This window comes from Polypterus senegalus, chromosome 14 (assembly GCF_016835505.1).
Source record: "Polypterus senegalus isolate Bchr_013 chromosome 14, ASM1683550v1, whole genome shotgun sequence".
NCBI lineage: Eukaryota > Metazoa > Chordata > Cladistia > Polypteriformes > Polypteridae > Polypterus > Polypterus senegalus.
The window spans coordinates 57,137,814-57,156,280 of record NC_053167.1 but is presented as its reverse complement, the minus strand read 5'-3'; the positions used below and the strand labels follow the sequence as shown (position 1 = coordinate 57,156,280).

Sequence of the window (18,467 nt, the reverse complement as noted above, 5' to 3'; positions counted from 1 at the left end):
ATTTTGTAAATATTTATACACAGCTAAATAAACTGAGTTTCTTTGTGCTTTTATTTGCTGTAGACTGGTTGCCACATTTTACTACTGCAAGGAAATGAGAGAATTACTATAACCTTTACTTTACTTAGATCCAGCTACGAAACAATTACTAAGACTAAGGAAACAATCAACAGTGTGATATCTGTTAAAATACAGGTCCTCTAGACACAATTGCACCCTATCATACTTAGCCAAATTATGTATAAACTATAACCCTCTACAGTTTCCAGTGTGTGGAAATAAAGGAAATTAAGATGTTAATGATACTGGCTTCTGTGATGTTTATAAATATATGTGCACTAATACAAGACAACATTTCAGGATAATTTGAGTCCAGAGGCCCATAACAATAAAATCACATCCATCTTTTTACTTTTATCCACTTTGCCAAACCAGCACAAATAAATAATGCACTTGAAAGTTCAGAAGAGGATTGATAGTGGTGTCACAGGCATCACCAACTGCATAAAATGTCAGAATCTTTAAAAACAATCTTCACACTAGTACATCAACTTGGGTTTTAATGCGCTGCCAAAACCTCTGTGTAAGATGTAGGGTGATCACACAGCTGCAGTAGTAAGAACAAATTGTACAAACTCCAAAAACATTAAACCACTTTGCTGACAGCAAAGAAAACTCTTACAGAATATATGAAACATTTTCTAAAACAAAGGATTTTTTGCCAATTTGTAATAGATAACCTTTTAAAAAGCAAAGCTATTTACCGGGTCTGAGTTTTACATTTTTCATTTTTCCGCCAAAGCAGACTTCCATTAAATAAACAATATTTTGTGTTATAAAGTGGCTAAAAGACACAGGTACTAGATACCAGCAGGCAGCAATGATTTTTCCTCTTCTTCCACCATCATATTTTTTGTCACAAGATATTTTTGGATGGTCTCTAATGAAACCTGTAAACTTTATATTATCTGATCCTGTGGCCATGTACTGAAAAATAAATTCCACCTGAAGAATGGTCAACTAGAAAATGGTATTGCAGATTTTATTAATTACTGCTTCTGGTATATTTAGTATGAAACTTTTACTGTAGGGCAGCACGGTGTAGCAGTGGTAGCGCAGCTGCCTCGCAGTAAGGAGACCCGGATTCGCTTCCCGGGTCCTCCCTGTGTGGAGTTTGCATGTTCTCCCCATGTCTGTGTGGGTTTCCTCCAGGTGCTCTGGTTTCCTCACACAGTCCAAAGACATGCACGTTAGGTGCACTGCCGATCCTAAATTGTCCCTGGTGTGTGCTTAGCGTGTGTGTCCTGTGGTGGGCTGGTGCCTTGCCCAGGATTTGTTCCTGCCTTGCACCCTGTGTTCGCTGGGATTGGCTCCAGCAACCCCCATGACCCCATGTTAGGATATAGCAGGTTGGAAAATGACTGACTGACCTTTACTGTAAAGTAGTAGAATTAACATTGGTAATGAAGTGGATAATTGAAGTACAGCATTTTACTAAAATCAGAGCTCTAATAATAATACATTTTATTAATATAGCACCTTTCCCATGCTCAAGGCACTTTAAATCATTCTATCATTCTAACACTTTACTGAAAATAGCAGAACTTGCTGATGTGAATACACTACTGGTCAAAAGTTTTAGAACGCCTCACTTTTTTCAGCTTTTATGAGACCACTGTTGAGCTGTGTTTGAAGTGGTTGTCCTTTGAGGCACTTATCAAGCAGGCTGGTGATCCTCACAAACTTGTCTTCTGACTGGGTTGTGACTTTGGGTTTGCCAGATCTCTTCCTATCCGTTTCTTCCAGTTTTCAAATGCCTTTGGATATTGCCTTTGGATTGTGTAGGACACCACATTCACTGACACAATTTTGCAATTTTTCTGAATGAAACTTCTAAGGGTAATAATCCTTTGTCTCGTTTCATTTTTTAAATTGTAATTTTCTTGCCATTAACACTGGAATTTACAGCTTTATGGGGTGCAGAGGGTGTACTAACACAGTGTGTTCCAACTCTGCTTTAAGACAGACTGAGTGTTTTGAAGTAATCAACAGAAGTTGGGACAACTGTACAAACTGTTAGCTTCAATTTGCAAAGCTCAATTTACTTTAATTGCTGCAGAACATCTGTAAGTTGTAAACTATTAACTGTTCCCTGAAGAAGGACCATTTCTAATATTCTGAAATGTCCTTTTTTCAGTTTTTGCTAAGCTAAACTTTAAATTCAAACCTCCAGCAGCCTACTGCTTACCTCTTCACCATTTCAGATCAAAAAATGCATTTCAACTGATTAAATTTGGAGAAAAACTGGCATTCTAGGCCTTTTGATTGGCAGTGTAGTACACAAAATAAAAAAAAAAAACAGTTTTAAGTGTGCTGCCTGCTTGGATTAATTGTCCTACTTACAGAGTTCAACATCAGCCTTGTTTCTTTGTCTCACTGCATTCATAATACCCAATCATTCTGTGTAATGATAAGTACTGGAAAGTAACTGATTTGGTCAATTACACCACATCCTCATTTGGCATTTTAAGGACATACTAAGAGCAAGCTGGTTGTCATGTACAAAAGGTGGAAATCTAGTTTCTTTTCTGTGACAATTATATTTAATAATCCAAAAATGACATTCTCAGTAATACATCTGCGAGCAGCTACACTGTATGACAGCCCCATTAGGCACTAAGCAGGGCATGATCTAAAAATTGTGGTGAGCAAAGATTTGTAAGGATATTGTTTGACTAAAGAAGAATTTTAGTCATGTTGCCTCTGGGCTAAATATCAGCCAATTAGAGCGCAGTAAAAAATGACTTTTTTGGAAGCCTACTGTCAGGGAAAGCAGAGTATGATAGAAGATGACGAAAAAAACTTTCTAGTTATAGGTAGCTAGCACAATCAATGAGATCTGTACCTTGTTTTAAAAACGGGGTAAAGTACTGAGTTCTGATAAGAGTTTTAATTGAGAGGCAAATTTAGCATAATTCAACACTTGAAGATACAAATGAGCCAAGATGTCCCCAGAAAGCTCAACAGACCTTAGATGGCAGTTCATCAGGTCCTTGTGAATTATGGACCTAAACTAAATTCAAGGCTTCCTTCCTGATCTGAAAATAAGACTGAAAGGATTGTGGATCTTTAGAAAAAACATCACAGTTTAATTCACAGAAACAATTGCTTATCTGCATGGAGTTATTGGTTATAGTGCCTGATATACATCTAATTGATAGGATGATTGCTAAAGTATTGCATCATCTTACATTATTCACAAGCAGCCTACTTAGTCAAACATAATCTAGATCCATCAACCTTGGGAAAATCATCCTCAAGGGATTAGAGATGGTTTTCTAATTCTAGAATTTCTATGTCTGTGAGCCCAGGTAAAGTCTTGTATAGTGCCCTTGGATGACCTTTCCATACTCAGGCAGTATCTTGCAGTGAATCAGCAGTAACAGCAACAACATTTACTACCAGCTTGGCAGAGAGTTTAGCACAAGAGTAGATGTTCCAAAGTAGTATTTCTAAAGTTGTGAGGTGATGAAATGCTAATAAGTTGAATGACTTGGAAGAAGTTGGATATTAAGTACTGAGAAAACACTCCAGTAATCAAATAATGTGGCAGATTAAATGCTTGAATTTGAAGGGGAGAATAGCATGGCAGTGGTTTGAAGACTGGCATATAGTCAATCCTAGTGGAATAATGGTGAGGAGAAATGAAGGAATTGGTCTTGGAATTAAGCAATCTGAAAGTGTTAATCAGATTTAAATCAACAACAAATCTGAATGAAGAGAATGTTGATTGCGGGATATTCTGGCCAGTGGGTATGGGTGATTTATCAAGCAAAAGATTCATGAAAGAATTTCCACCCATGCCCACAATTAATTCATAGTCCTTTAAAATGCAGCACTTTGCTGTAAATAGTTAGGAACTTGCTGGGAAAGGTGTTGGGACTTTAAACAAAACAAACAAGACTTTTTTACTGAATTATTTCCATCAAAATGTAGCAAAATCTTAAATCACAATGCAGCGGAGTAGAAACACCAAACCTTTTATAAGTAATAGAGGTGGCCACAAAATAATGTCTATTAGAGTCTTGCAACATCCTTAGAGAGCATTTTAATTTTTATGAACAAATGCAGTATCATAATCAAGCACATTACATCTTTTGGTATTAAGACTCAGGCCCTGTACATTTCAAGAAACTATTGACAGGTTTGGTATTACAGAGAGGAGGAGTACTAAAAAAGGAGAGAAAGAATATACAAGGCAAGCAACCTGTCTCCACCATCCTCACACCACCCAAACCCAGAGTCTTGCTATCATGATTAAATCCTATGATAACATATATATATATACAGTATATATATATATATATACAGTGTATATATATATATATATATACAAACAAAACACAAAGAATCTCCCAAGCCAACAGTAAAAACAAAAAAATAAAACACAAACTAACATCAAGCCACCCAAAAACAACCTGTCAAGCCCACAATTTCTGAATGTGAAATATTAAGGAACTTGACAAATGGCAGCATTATTGCAGACATACACCTCACCCACCCCAAGTTTCTCTTCTCCACACTGTATTCTGATATTGTATTTAACAGAAAAACCCTAAGCAGAAAAAATGGAGTATAATTACAGCCCACCTGATGTCCAAAAGATGAAACGTTTTGCGAGAGCACTGCAGAACAAAAACTTAAATCTTAACTGGAAATCTGGAAGTATCTCATCCGAGAGACAGCAGTAAATACTAGAAAATGGCAATCTGAACCACCACACAAAAGGTTTCCAAGACCACAGTTCCCTTAAAATTCCTAAAAGGTGGAATGACCATGACCCTTCCTAGAGCAGTCCACCAGCCTAAACTGAGCAATATCCTGGAAAGATATGTGACCAAGAACCTGATGGTTACTCTGGCTGAGTTCCAGAGAAACTGTGCAGGGATGGGAGAAACTTCAACAAGGACAACCATTACTGTAATAGTCTACCACTCTGGGCTTTACGATAAAGTAGCTAGGTAAGGTAAACACCTCTCCTCAGTGAAGAACAGATGGAAGCTTGCTTGATAAAGGACTTTCATTATGTGAAAAATAGTATTCTGTGGTTTGAAATCATGATTAGTAGGAAAACAGGCATAGCTCATCACCTGTGCAATACCATTCCAATAGTGAAGCATGGTGGTGGCAGCATCACACTATGGGATTGCTTTTCAGTGGCAGGAAATGGGAGTCTTGACAAGTTTCAGGGAAAGATGAACATAGTAATGTACACAGATATCCTTAATAAAAACCTGCTCCTAAGCTTTCTGGACCTCAGACTGGACCAAAGGTTTACCTTCCAATAGGACGAAGACCCAAATGACAAATCAAGTACAATGCTGAAGTGGCTTTGGGTCAACTTTGTGAATATCCTTGAGTTACCCAATCAGAGCCCAGACTTGGACCCAGTCTCTGGGAAGACATGAAAATAGCTCTCCACTGATAGAGAAGAATGGCAGAAAATCCTCAAATCCGAGTGTGTCAAGCTTGTTGTGTCATATTGTGTCATATCCAAAATGACATCAGGTTGGAATCATTTAAACTGAATACTAAATAGAGGGTGAACACTTTTGTCAATGTGATTTTTTTAAAAAAATGTTTATTACATTTGCAAAAATTTCTAAAATCATGTTTTTGCTATGTCATTCAGGGGTATTGCGTGTTGCTTGTGCATCCACTATGTGTGTATGTATAAATACATATACACATACTGTAAGTGTATATATGCATATACTGTATGAGGGATGATCAACTAGTTCTGGGCCTGAATCTAAATAGGGTATTTTACAGTACTCAGGCTGTAAGTAGTCTGAAAGTACCCTCAAGTATGTGAATCACAATCCAAATCAAAGAATTATACTGTATAAGCCTACTGAACACCTTTATTATGTGTTCCCCATACTGCTTTTGGAAACACTTCAAAACAGACTATAAAATGCTCTTTAGTCCAAGGATGCACTTGTTTGATCCTCTTTGTACAGTTTCTTGTACCTATTTTAACATAGTGACCAGAACTGAAAACAGCTTTCCAAATATTGTTTCACTAACACATTATGAAGCTAGAGCATAAAATCCTTTACAATATTACCCAACACTTTATTAGTGTTTTAATTGCTTTGGCACACTGCCTGCTGAGTAGCAAATCAGTTTCAAGGCCAAGCACTCCTTAAAGCTTTCTGCAATAAAAGCAGCCATGAATAGCAGTATGGTATCTACTATTCTGATTCCTCAAATTGAGCTTGATAAGTGATTTAAGTCACGTAGGATCTGTATAAAAAATGATCTGCAATAATTTTTTTAATTATAAAATACAGTGTGCCTCTCTGGGTTTTTCCCATGTCTCAAACGACATGTTTATTAGGTTAACTGATGACTCTAACTTGACGCCATTTGAGTATGTTTGGATGGGTAATGTTTCTGTCTTACACACACTGCTGGATAGACTCAACACCCTGTGACCGTGACCTAAATCAATTTTGTGTTTGAGAAATATTATAGTACTGTAGTGTCTAAATTGTCTTTCTGGGTCCAAATTTCAAGAATATTAAAACAAAATCTCAGGCACTGTAATCACAATCAAGTAGCTCCTTGATGTTACATTTTTAGAAAAATTAGATTTAAAATATAACCAGCAAAAAGTCTTCTCAGCTACTGATGGTTTATATCACAGGTTTCAACATTCTGATCACTTTAATATGCTATTTTGTCAAGTTCATCCTAGTCTTGGAAAGTTCTGAGGGATAAAGAGGATACTGTTACAACTACTTAAAAGAATCTGAAGTAAATATTTTAGAAACACAAAACATAAGAAATAAAACAGTGTCCGCCGGGAAGATTGCATACAGCTTATCGATCACCACTTTTTGCTTACTGGGGTCCTTTGTGCTTGAGGGTAGATAGCATCTAATAACAATAGCGTGTCAAAAACCGACAGTATACACATTCAATTCACTATCAAAGAATGTAATTGAAGAAGTCACCTATTATGAAAGTCAATTAAAATAAATGTGGAATGGAGAGAAAGGAGTAGGTAAACGGAGTCTTAAAAGCGGCGCTTGCGCATTTGCTACCTATGTGTATGAGGAGGGGTAAATTGATGGTGCGCACGCACGCGCACACCTTGATCAGCCCGTGTCACTCGTCTTTTTATATTGTCAATGTAACGGAATTGTAATAAATAAACTGACGACTTAATAAAAGTCAATTTACTTAGCTTTCGGTAAAATAGTTTACATCAAAAATATGTAAATAGCTGTCCCATACCCGAGCAAAAACGAGTCAACGGGCACTAAAAATCACAAGGTAACAATAAACCATGAGATTAGCAGAGACGCGACAGTTTGGAGGTTACACGTTATCTTACTTAAAATGTGTAACTGTCCACAAATTTTAAAATGAACATCATAATAAAGATTACTTTCTTATAATCCTATAAATATAACCATGTGATAAAGCAAATGCATATTTCAACTCTCCATCGCCCAAATCTGATGTTTTATTTGCACTCGCACGCACATTATTTAAAAATGCTATTACAAGGCCATTTCTAGCTAATATAAGAGTTATATTTGTAAACATCTTAAGACGCTGAAAATAGGACAGCTGCCCGATGGCATTCGCCAATTGGGGTCTTTTTCATATAAGAACTCCCGCAACACGTGCATCACTTTTTAACTGCCACTAGCTTTGTGGACAACCAATACGCCGACATACATTTAAAGCACTTTTGGCATAGCTGGTTTAATAAAATTAGGTGTCCTACATCAAAACCACTTCAAAAACAAATCAAACAAGAAGCGTGTGGAATTGGACTGTAAACTCTCTCCTAGCCTCGAACACAACACAGGTGCTTGTATGCAGTTTGCAAGACGTTATAAACTAGAACTATCATATACGTTGATCTAATTTTGTTTTTCCATCCGAAACTGCCGGACGCTGATCCACCATCAAGGATCTGGCTTAAAGGAGGAGGAGAGGCGAGGGGGAGGGGGCCATGATGGGTGAGAGAGGAGGGGAGAGAGGGTTGGTCAACCTCACAGTCCAACATTATTTTCCATAAGGCACAAAATAATAATAAAGCCGCTCACAACGACAGCTAACGAGCGTAAAAGCAAACAGATCGTGTCATACGGCAAAAAGACGACGAGTGATCTTACCTCCTAGCGCTGCTGGTTCGGAGGATTATCTGAAGACCGCAACGCCTGCCTCCTTCTTTTTCGTGTTTTAATATTTAAACAATATCCTGCTAATCTGGGAGACAGGACAGCGTAGGGAGACTAAAACTGACATCCAGCCCCGAAGATGGAGGCGGGACTCACTGCTGGTGACGTCATCCACGGCCAGAGGACTGTACTGTAGTACAGTACAGGGAAGCACATTGACATCGCGAGTTTGCAACAGAGACGCTGGGCTCGGCTGCACACCTACCTTCTGATAACTGGCGTTAGTCTTATTTATAAAAAATATAAAAAAAAAACTGAAATATGCCTTTTCCCCCTCGGCACGTTTCTGCTTCTCCGCAGCACCGAAACCTTTGGCCTAAAAATACTTTCAAATCAGCAGACATTTGCCTATGTCCATAATAAAATCTGATCGGACTGTATTATTTTTACTCTCACGAAGAAGGCACCCTGGTCAAAAGTATTTTGAGAAAATAACTGGTTTTTGACGGCCTCGGCTTGGCTCACCTGGTATAAAACATACTTATTAAAAGGATTCAGAGCTGTACAGAAGTTGCATCACATCTGCTGCCTGTTCCTACTTCATTTCTGCAACTGAAGAAACTGGAGCCCATACCCAACAATTCAAAAACCTTTACTATACAGGCAATGATAAAATAACTAAAATGTCTGTTGTTGTTCCAGTTACATATTCTTTCAGAATATTTTAACCAGACCCCCACCCCCTCACCTCTAAGGCAGAGTCTGTCCAATATTTAAAAGCAGTATTTATGAAAAGGAGGTTTAACTGTTGCATGTACTAAAACCACCCTGAATAAATGAATTTCAAAGTAAAAACACTTTAAAGTGTTTATGGATATTCAATTAATACAACTTTCCCTGATACATATGCTGTCTCTGACCTTGCTATTTATGTAGTTAATTTTATTTGTATCATTGTTATTAACAGCAAATTGGCAAACAGCATGCTTCTTTTTTATCTTTTACTGTTTCTATGAAATGTAAAACTTGATAAAATGATTTTTCTTATACACTAAGGTAATCCTGAACTCATTCTCTTGTCAAAGTTTATTGTAATTAACACCCATTTTTCATATAAAATTAAATTGTTTTGTCAAATATAAGTTAATCAATTAATTAATTTAATCTCTTTTTGAAGTCTGTATTACATTTTACTACTACTAATATTAATAAAGTCCATCTATTATTCAACCCACTATATCCTAACTACAGGGTCATGAGGGTCTGCTGGAGGCAATCCCCAGCCAACACAGGGCGCAAGGCAGGAAACAAACCCCAGGCAGGGTGCCAGCCCACCGCCGGGCACACACATACACACACACTTGGGACAATTTACAATCGCCAATGCACCTAACCTGCATGTCTTTGGACTGTGGGAGGAAACCCACGCAGAGACGGGGAGAACATGCAACTCCACGCAGGGAGGACCCGGGGAGCGAACCCAGGTCTCCTAACTGCAAGGCAGTGGCGCCACCATGCTGCCCCTATTATTAATAAAGTATGGTACTTTATTGTAATTAGCACAAAAATCTCAGTACAAATATAAACATGCATATATATTTAAATGTATGTGTTTAAAATGTGTATCATACACATGGTTTTATAATATTCAAATGAATAATATGCTTCCTTATATTTCTCAATCAGCACACCCAGTCCCGAGCATTGGAGCCTATTTGTGCTGCATTGCGCACAAAGAGTGGGAGGCCCATTGAATAAGCATCGCACAGTCATGCAAATGCCTACAGTCACTCACACGAATCCACTCTAGTGCTGCCAATTAAATTACCACATACTGGTATGTCTTTGAGATACGGACGGAAACCAGAAAGTATGTGGGCATGGGAAGAACCTGTAAATTCCAGACTGACAACTGCATCAAGGCTCAAACCCAGGACTCGAGGGCTTTGAGGCAGCAGCACTAACCCCTGTGCCACATGAATAATAATCAATGGTTTGAACAAATACCATAATTCCAAAGGTATATGCTATAGTATTTTTATTAACAGTAATAATAGTAATTGTCACATTTATAGAGGAAATTCTTGCATACATAGCCAACGAATGTGCAACACATCCACACACTGCACTGTGAATGCCACCCACTGTTATTATCGCTTTTTATTATTATTTCAAAGGTTTCATGCATGTCTTCACAATGATGGCAAACGTGACTGTTTAATGCTACTGACAACAATTTTTTGTCGTGATACAACATAGTATCTGTTCTGTTTCAGTAACAGTACAGTGTAAGTGTAGAAAAATAAAGTCCGGGAAATATTAATAAAAGTCTTCTAAACACAGACAGGAGAAATTTCAGTTAATACCTACAGTACATTACCAATAAATGTAATGAAGATGAATGAATCTTAATTATCTGGGAACTCTGTTAACCTGTCGTAATCTTTTTGATGTCTCAATATGGACTACCTTTATGATGGGCTTTCCGTTCACAAAGCTCTCGTGGTGTTAAGATTGGTGTTGAGATTCAATTGATATTAGAGACAAGAGAACAGGAAGTAGTACTGATTATATCTTTGTTATATCTTTGTTTAATACTATCTTATTCATTTTAACATCGTTTTTGAAATTGATAAAAATAAATTCATTTTTGCAATGTATATTTGTGATATTTGAAAACATCCCAGCTACACGCACATTGTTTATTGTGGTAAACCTGCTCTAAGGCAGACATATGAATATGAAAATTATGTGTTTTAGAGTCACAAGATTAGATCATCAGCAGTCAGAGACAAACAGTTTATTGATTCAGGAAGCTTTGGGTGGTATTAGGAATCATATTAGGAATCATAAACTGTATTAAAACATTTTCAAATAATTGCACATTTAAATTAATTTTGGAAGTCACAAGTGCACAGGCAATTCCTTTGAATTTTAAACCCATGTTGTCTATGTCTGTTAGATTTTCTAAATGGAGTAAAATTTAAGTTCACCTTTCCCCAACTCATAATCTCTACTATTTTTCTCCCAATTTGTACAGTAGTATTTAGAAGTATCTCTCTTCAAAGCCTCATTTCTCAGCACATCTATTTGAATTAAAAGAGTATATTATAACAGTGGTTATCCTGGCTTTCAAGCAGCTGCCTCATTTCATTTACAGCAAAATCAACAGATTCCAGAAAAGCAAGTAACTTAATGTGCACTTCAGCAGTCTAAATAAAAAATATTTATATAAATACTTTATTTTTGTCACTCATTTTAGCAGTGAATAATAGAAATTGATTATGTAGCACCCATATGAATTGGCATTTTTGCTGGTTTAGCTCAACTGCAAAAAATAAATTTCTGCAATTTATGCAGTTAAACTCGGGTTTTATTTAATTGTCCTGAAATTCAGACAAAAAATCTCAGTCATCACTCTCTACTAATAGTAAAGAAAGCATTAAAATAAACCAAATGCATTCCTAAACCACAATATAATAAATAATGCTGCCTACATTAAGCCAGTTACCATGTTTTTCCACTTAATTGTACTGGGCACAGTAACATACTGGTCTTCATGTAGCACTTCAAAATGTACCTTTAAAGTTAAGTATAATAAATATGAAGCTCAGTAATTGCAGGACCAACCATTTACATCTAGCAACAATACCAAGGACATTTCACCTTGTCTACCTTAAGAAACCTCTGAAAACTGACCTTCATATTTTCATAATTAAATAAAAGCTCCCAAGGTTGATTTTTGAATATTTAGTTATGGGCTTTCATTGCATGCACATAACATTTCATATCTCTTTGAACAACAACAATGCTTTTAAAGTAAAAAACATAATGCAGATAGTGGAAGAAATCACAGATGGTGTGTGCCTTGTACCTACCTTCATATAATTCTGAACACAAAGCAAATGTCAAAGCTGCGTCTTGCACTTAGCTAGTATCTCTTCAGTATTCTACAAGTGCATCATAGTTCATGCAGAAAGAGCTTTACCTGCATACATATTTCACTTGCTTGCCACATTTTTCTCCCATGAAACACTTTATTCCGGTAATACAACAATTAGCAGGAAGTATACTATAAAATTTCTGCTTAAAGAAAATAAAAAAAATGAACTGACATGTCTCAATGAGATATACACCATTATGCACATACATAAATCTGGTATTAATTATATAGGTAAAAACTTTATAATTATGTTTGGAGAATTTCTTTTTTAAAAATTACTGATGAATATTAAATACACCAGACAGGATAGATTTAGAACATGTGAAAGCATAGGAGGACTGGACTTTTATGTTTTGGCGCATTCATTTTCCTTTAGCCTGAAATACTAATAAATAACTCTCTGCACAATATTAAACTAGCTGGTAATGTGACTGAGGTCACGTTGAGGTGTTTAGCTTTACCTATTCTTGCTGCAGGACCATTATTCTTCTTCTGGGTATTTAATTTCTTTAAAGTGAAAGGAACGTAGGATGTTCGAATAGTCCAATCATTACCATTGCACATTTTAATTCTGTATAGCTTTACGCAAATTTACTTCCAACTAGTGTTACACATTCAAGCTAAAGGTTAGAAAAAACAGAAAGGGAATGGTTGTCATACTACACCTAGAACTCTGGATATGCACACTTGGACTTCTGCAACAGGGAAGGTTCCATCATTCATGTTAGACTGCTTCCTGCAAACATTCTGTAGCACGATTAGACAACTAGAGCAAATATAAAGGTATGTTATTTCACTGAGAATTACATAGACTGTTTTCATCTAATGTCCAAAGGGGTGTTCCTGGCCTTGTGTAACAGCATTTATGCTTGGATTAAAATACCTTCAGTACTACAAACAAAAGCCGTAAAATGTTGCGATTGGAAGTAACTTTCAGGTATGCTCTGGTATTTAGAGATTGGTTTTGGCTGCACTGGGTGGAGTATTCATCAGAAGCCAGGGAAACGATTACAAAGGTATCATACTTTCATTACCAGTCCACATACTATCACCTAGAAAGAAGAGCTTATTGCACTGAGTGGCTGTTGCCATAATCCCCAAGGCCTGCCATTATCATGGCCAAATATAAGCAGATGTTTTCTGCATTCCAAGTTACCCAGTGGGTTTTATCTACTTTTTCTCCCCATCTCACAGGATGCTTGGCCTGAGTTAATATGTGACTCTATATTAGTCTGGAGTGACACAGTGGGGGGTGAGACTTGAAACAGGAGTGGCACCTTATGCAGAACTGGTTCTTCCTTAAACTTTCTGGTGCTAGGACAGGAACAGATCTGGTCTCCTGTGACTCTGAGTTAGATGAGCAGAATGGGATGTATTTTCTATTAAATGTTAATGGATCGGTACCTTATCGTTTCTCAATGGGAGAATCTGAATCCAGACAACTCATATGAATGTTGTCACGTGCGTGCACTTAAGGACAACGTAAGGGCTCTGGTATTGGTAGTCATCTGCCAAATCCGGTTGTTGGCATTGTTTTATTAATGTTTTTTCTTCCTCCCTCTGTGAAATGGAAAACTGAAGCCATATGACGAGCAATTCTACCATCTTGGAGTCAGTTCTATTCAAAACCCAAGTCTGAAAAGACATTTCTGCAACTTATTGCATGTTTTTTTTTGTTTTGTGCTAACATTTTATTATATGGGGTCACCATGGTGGTGCCCCAACCCTTTCACGTGGTTGGGTCTCCTTTTATAATGTACAAGTGCTCACACTTATTTGAATATTATATGTGCATACTTCAATAACTTGTTATGAAATGTATATTTACAAAACATCCTATAACCACCATAATTCTGAAAAGGCTATTTATTTAGGCAACTATAAAGGCTCTTAGGATTATTGATTTTGATGCAAACATTCTGTCTTTTTAAAGTGATGTTTTACAAGAATAAAATAATTTACTATAGCCAGTCTTTTCCTAATCAATGTTAAGTTTAAACAAAGCACTTGGGTAATTGGAGAGTGGCTTCCTATTACTATTTTTAATTAATTTAGCATGCAACGGAAAAAGAAGGAAACAAAAGAATGCTGTGGCTGTGAGCTATCTTAAATCAGATAGCTATATGGATCAGATGAGGTGGCTCACCCACATGCCCAGTGCACAAATACCATACTGTAAGTAGTCTGGTCTACCCCTCTTCCACTCTTGAAAATATTCTTTTTTCCTCCGGACAGTGTAGAACTCTTTGTATTACACCAAGTCCCAGACTCAGATAGTCAGAAGTCTGAAGTGGTTCATCACCATGTATAAAAACACAAAACTCAAGCTCCCATTCTCTCCTTTAATGACCTCTTCTCTTGTCATGGTTTTCTTCTTTTCCTGACAGTAAGGTTTTTTTTCTTCTCAAATTTTCATTCAATACCCAACTTGCAGCCAGACCCTGGAGTTCCTGCACTTTGTTCCCACTTTAGCCTATCTGCCCAGCTGCCCATTCCCTTAAAATTCAATTCCTAATGGTGTAGCTTTAGAAAGCATATATGGTTCAATTTGTAAGACACCCTAAAACAAAATAATCCAACACTGAAAAGTGTGCAGCAAAAGATGCAAATTAAACTTGTCTTATGTTAGTTGTGGGATAAAGGCTAACAGGTTAAATCCTTTGTACAAAATAGAGGTTAGAGTAGATAATCTAAATTATTTAGAAGAACACTGTCAATGCATGCCTTCATATCAGAGTTATGATACACCTGATAGATGTTAATAGAGAAAAAGAGCAGGGCAATGACGGTATGCAGGATTATGATTCTATATTGGATTAAACACTGAGGGTATTTTTATAACATGCATTGGCATTGACACAGACATGCCATTTTTTAAACATGAATTTAGCTAATAAAATGTCAGTGATTGGCAAAGCCCTCTTGATATGCCTAAAGCTTATAGGCAGTATCACTAAGCAACTTTCTTTCAATGACAACAGAACTAAGGACCCATCCAGACTGTGTCAGCTTTAACGATTTCTGCTCAATGCTGACAAATACACAGCAGAGCAGGGGAGATAACATCCCCCAAACTGAGACTTGAGAGTGATTCCACTGGTAGGGTCTGGTCATAGTAATGCAATCACACTTGCAAATATATGCCCATATTTTATGGGGCAAAAAACAATGTTACTTTATCATAGGTCAAATCATCTCTTGTATTCAGGTCATGGGTAGCATATTAAAAAGATTAACTGAGTTAGACCTGACTTGTGTAAAAAGAATCTACCGATTCTGGGAAAATTTCTAGATGTGTGACAGTCAATTCCTATATTATTTTTTTTCTAAACTGGGTCATACTTTACCACATCATCTAGCAGAACATACAGTGGTAATACTGCCACCATTAGTCAACATCCACTAAGTATGCCAAATGATCTGATTTCTAGGAGAGATGGCATTTTTAACAATAGTTAAAGTTTTTTAGCACCCTGAAATGCTAAGACAAAGTATTGTTCATTTTCAAATTTTACTTAAGATTTTATTTGTTTTTAGATGTTACAACCTAACATATTCAAACTGATGCTCAATAGTGTATAGTTACTAAAAAAGTCTAGACCACCCCCTGCTGGACAAAACATAAACTGAACAGAAAATGTTTACATGGACAATGATGACAGTTTTGTCCTAAATCACCACTGTGGCTACTACTATAAATTCTTGACTGTAACCAATTATATTTCATTCTGTCAAGTCCTTTTCTAAAAAATGTAGTTGAGTTTTATTATGTCTTATTTTTAATATGTATGTTGTTCCAGCTTTTTTTCCAAAAACAAATACATGGAGTGAAATTAGAACCAAACCTTATAGTATTTACCTTCTGATGTTAACTAATTGGAACAGGAATAGTTCAAAGGAGAAAATCTATACAAGCAGGAGAATGAAAATGAACACATTTAGTACACTAATGAAGATTACAAAAGCACACATCTTTATAAATTTTTGATATAAGTAAAAACAAGGTAATTGGTTTGCATTTCTGAAACCACATTTTTACCACCTTCTTTTTGCCAGAACAGACACTTCAAACTTCTACTCCTGCAGCTTTAATCTTTGAATGTTTATATCCTTATTTTATTTCATGTCTGCTTACTGCTTCATCTAATTCAGGGTCATTAGGGGCCACTGCTTATCCCCAAAGTACTGGGGAAAAATTCCAGGGTGCCAGTCCAATACAGGACACACACATGCGCACACACACCCATGTGGATCTTTATTCAAATACAACTGAGATTGTTAGAATGCAATATATGCAGAAAATAAAGACACACTTCAGAAGCTAAATTAGTTTTCTCATCAATGTCTGTCTTACAATACTAGGTAGTGAACAAGGATGAATAAAGTGATTGATTATACAGGTCTACTAAGCTAATGAGACATGGAATGTTTTTTAACTTTGAGGGGTGCTCCACTATGACCAATCTCCAAGAAATACGGGTTATAAGTGCTTATACAGCATCTATAGTGCTATCCCAGTACCTATAGTGCTAACCAAAAATTTAAATATTAAGAAAAACTAGGGTGTTCGCTTTGCTCGCCAAACCCCAGTTCATTTTCACCAAACAACAAATCTTTTAATTCTTGCAGATACACCTCTTCATTGGGAAAAAAAACACTACTTTTCCCTGATGGCAACACAAATTAGACGATCTACAAGTCTCCAACTTAAAAGGTTTAAATCCAAACAATATATTCGATCTCTTTTCACTGTTCCGTTATTTCACAGAGTAATAATTTCAATTTGTTTGCGCTAATGCGATCTTTACTATCATTTTTTTGAGACTTTCGAATTCTAGTACCTTCTTTATCTCTAACTTGCTCTGCATGTGTATCGCGCCGTTTTGGAACCTCTTTACGGCGTTCTACTTTTTCATCTACTCTGTCATTTATTTCCGGCCCCGGGTGTGTTTAAATCTCTTGGCACAAAGTTTTGTCTCGCGGAACTTGAAAGTATCTATCTGAAAAAGTCACATCCTGTATCGTCCCAGGTTAAAAAGTCTTGTCTCGTACCCAGTTTTTTTTATATAATAGAGAGATGGACCCTTGTATTTGCATCTATTGTGCCACTATTGTTAATATAGATTGTTACACTATGCTACTGGCACAAATGAGAAGTCTACAATTTAATCTGTTATTTATTTTACAGAACTGTTTATCTAAATACAGGGACCAGACACAGGTTTCCTTCAAATTTAAGAAGTCTGAAATTGTATGGATTACAATTGAATCGTATAGAATAAATGTAACATTAGCCCAACCCAAGAAAATACAGAAAGCTAAATAAGTAAAAGGTAAGGCTTCGATGGTGAGGGAGGATGCCGGTCAGGCCTGGTAGGCCCAAACATGTTGCGAGGATCTGCTGGGAATGTCTGGCAGAGTCCCCTGTCAGAAGTAGCTTCAACTCCCACATCTCTCTGACACACTAACATTAAGTACTACCATCCAAAAAAATATTCAGCATAAGTGTGTCAAAAAAGGCAACTTGGGCTCCAATTATTCAAAGTGTTCACATCGGACAAAATTACTGAACAAGCATGAGATAATGGCAGCCTAGGCACACTTGGGGTGCCATTCTCATTATTTTATAAAGAGACTGTTTCTAACAAAAATACTAAGCAATTAGGGGCTGCTGTTTGAAATACACGATTCTTTGAGACACAACAGAATCGTCTTCGCGAAAAACTGGAATCGTCTCTGCATAAATCAAAGTCATCCAGATGATCTGGATCTGCATAATTACATCTGGACCACCCTGTATAGTAGTTCTGTGCTTTGCATAGCCCATCACAAATACATCAGCCCCCAAAGTCAGTGAATCCATATGTACATCCAAACTATTCCATTGCAATTTACCTACTGAAAATTTTCAAAACTCTACCATGGTTTGGCATTACATTTTCTTATTTCAAATTATACTGCTTAAGGACAGGAAGTTAATTATATAAAAAAAAAAGAAGAAAGGTTATTAGGATGCTTTTAAGAAAGATTTGATTTATCTACTGTATATTTTTCTATTTTATGCTGTTTTATAATTTAAAGAGAATAAAACAACCTAAATGGTCCAAGGGACAAAACAGCAATTAAAATGAGGGTGGCCTAATACTTTCAGGCAAAAGGCTAAACACAGGCTAATATTTATTATTAACAGTAAAACAGCACAACCTAGGGTCCACAAAGGGTAACAAGAAGTGAAAGTGCTGAACAGATCCCAAATAGATGTGGACCTTTATTTTCATTCACAAGCGGTATCAAAACACAGGTAAAAGAAGAATACATAG

General features: G+C 36.6%; 1 protein-coding gene across 3 annotated transcripts in view; it reads right to left on the bottom strand.

Annotated features, from left to right (window-relative positions):
- Positions 1 to 18,467, bottom strand: part of nol4lb (nucleolar protein 4-like b) — a 296,901-nt gene that overhangs the window by 141,411 nt on the left and 137,023 nt on the right. The window contains exon 1 of one of the 3 annotated variants that reach the window (XM_039735089.1): positions 8,199 to 8,342. The exons of the other annotated variants lie outside the window; for them this stretch is intronic. The gene's annotated coding sequence lies outside the window, so the exon portion shown is untranslated. Of the gene's footprint in view, positions 1 to 8,198; positions 8,343 to 18,467 lie in introns of those variants that run through there. 3 annotated transcript variants of the gene reach the window in all.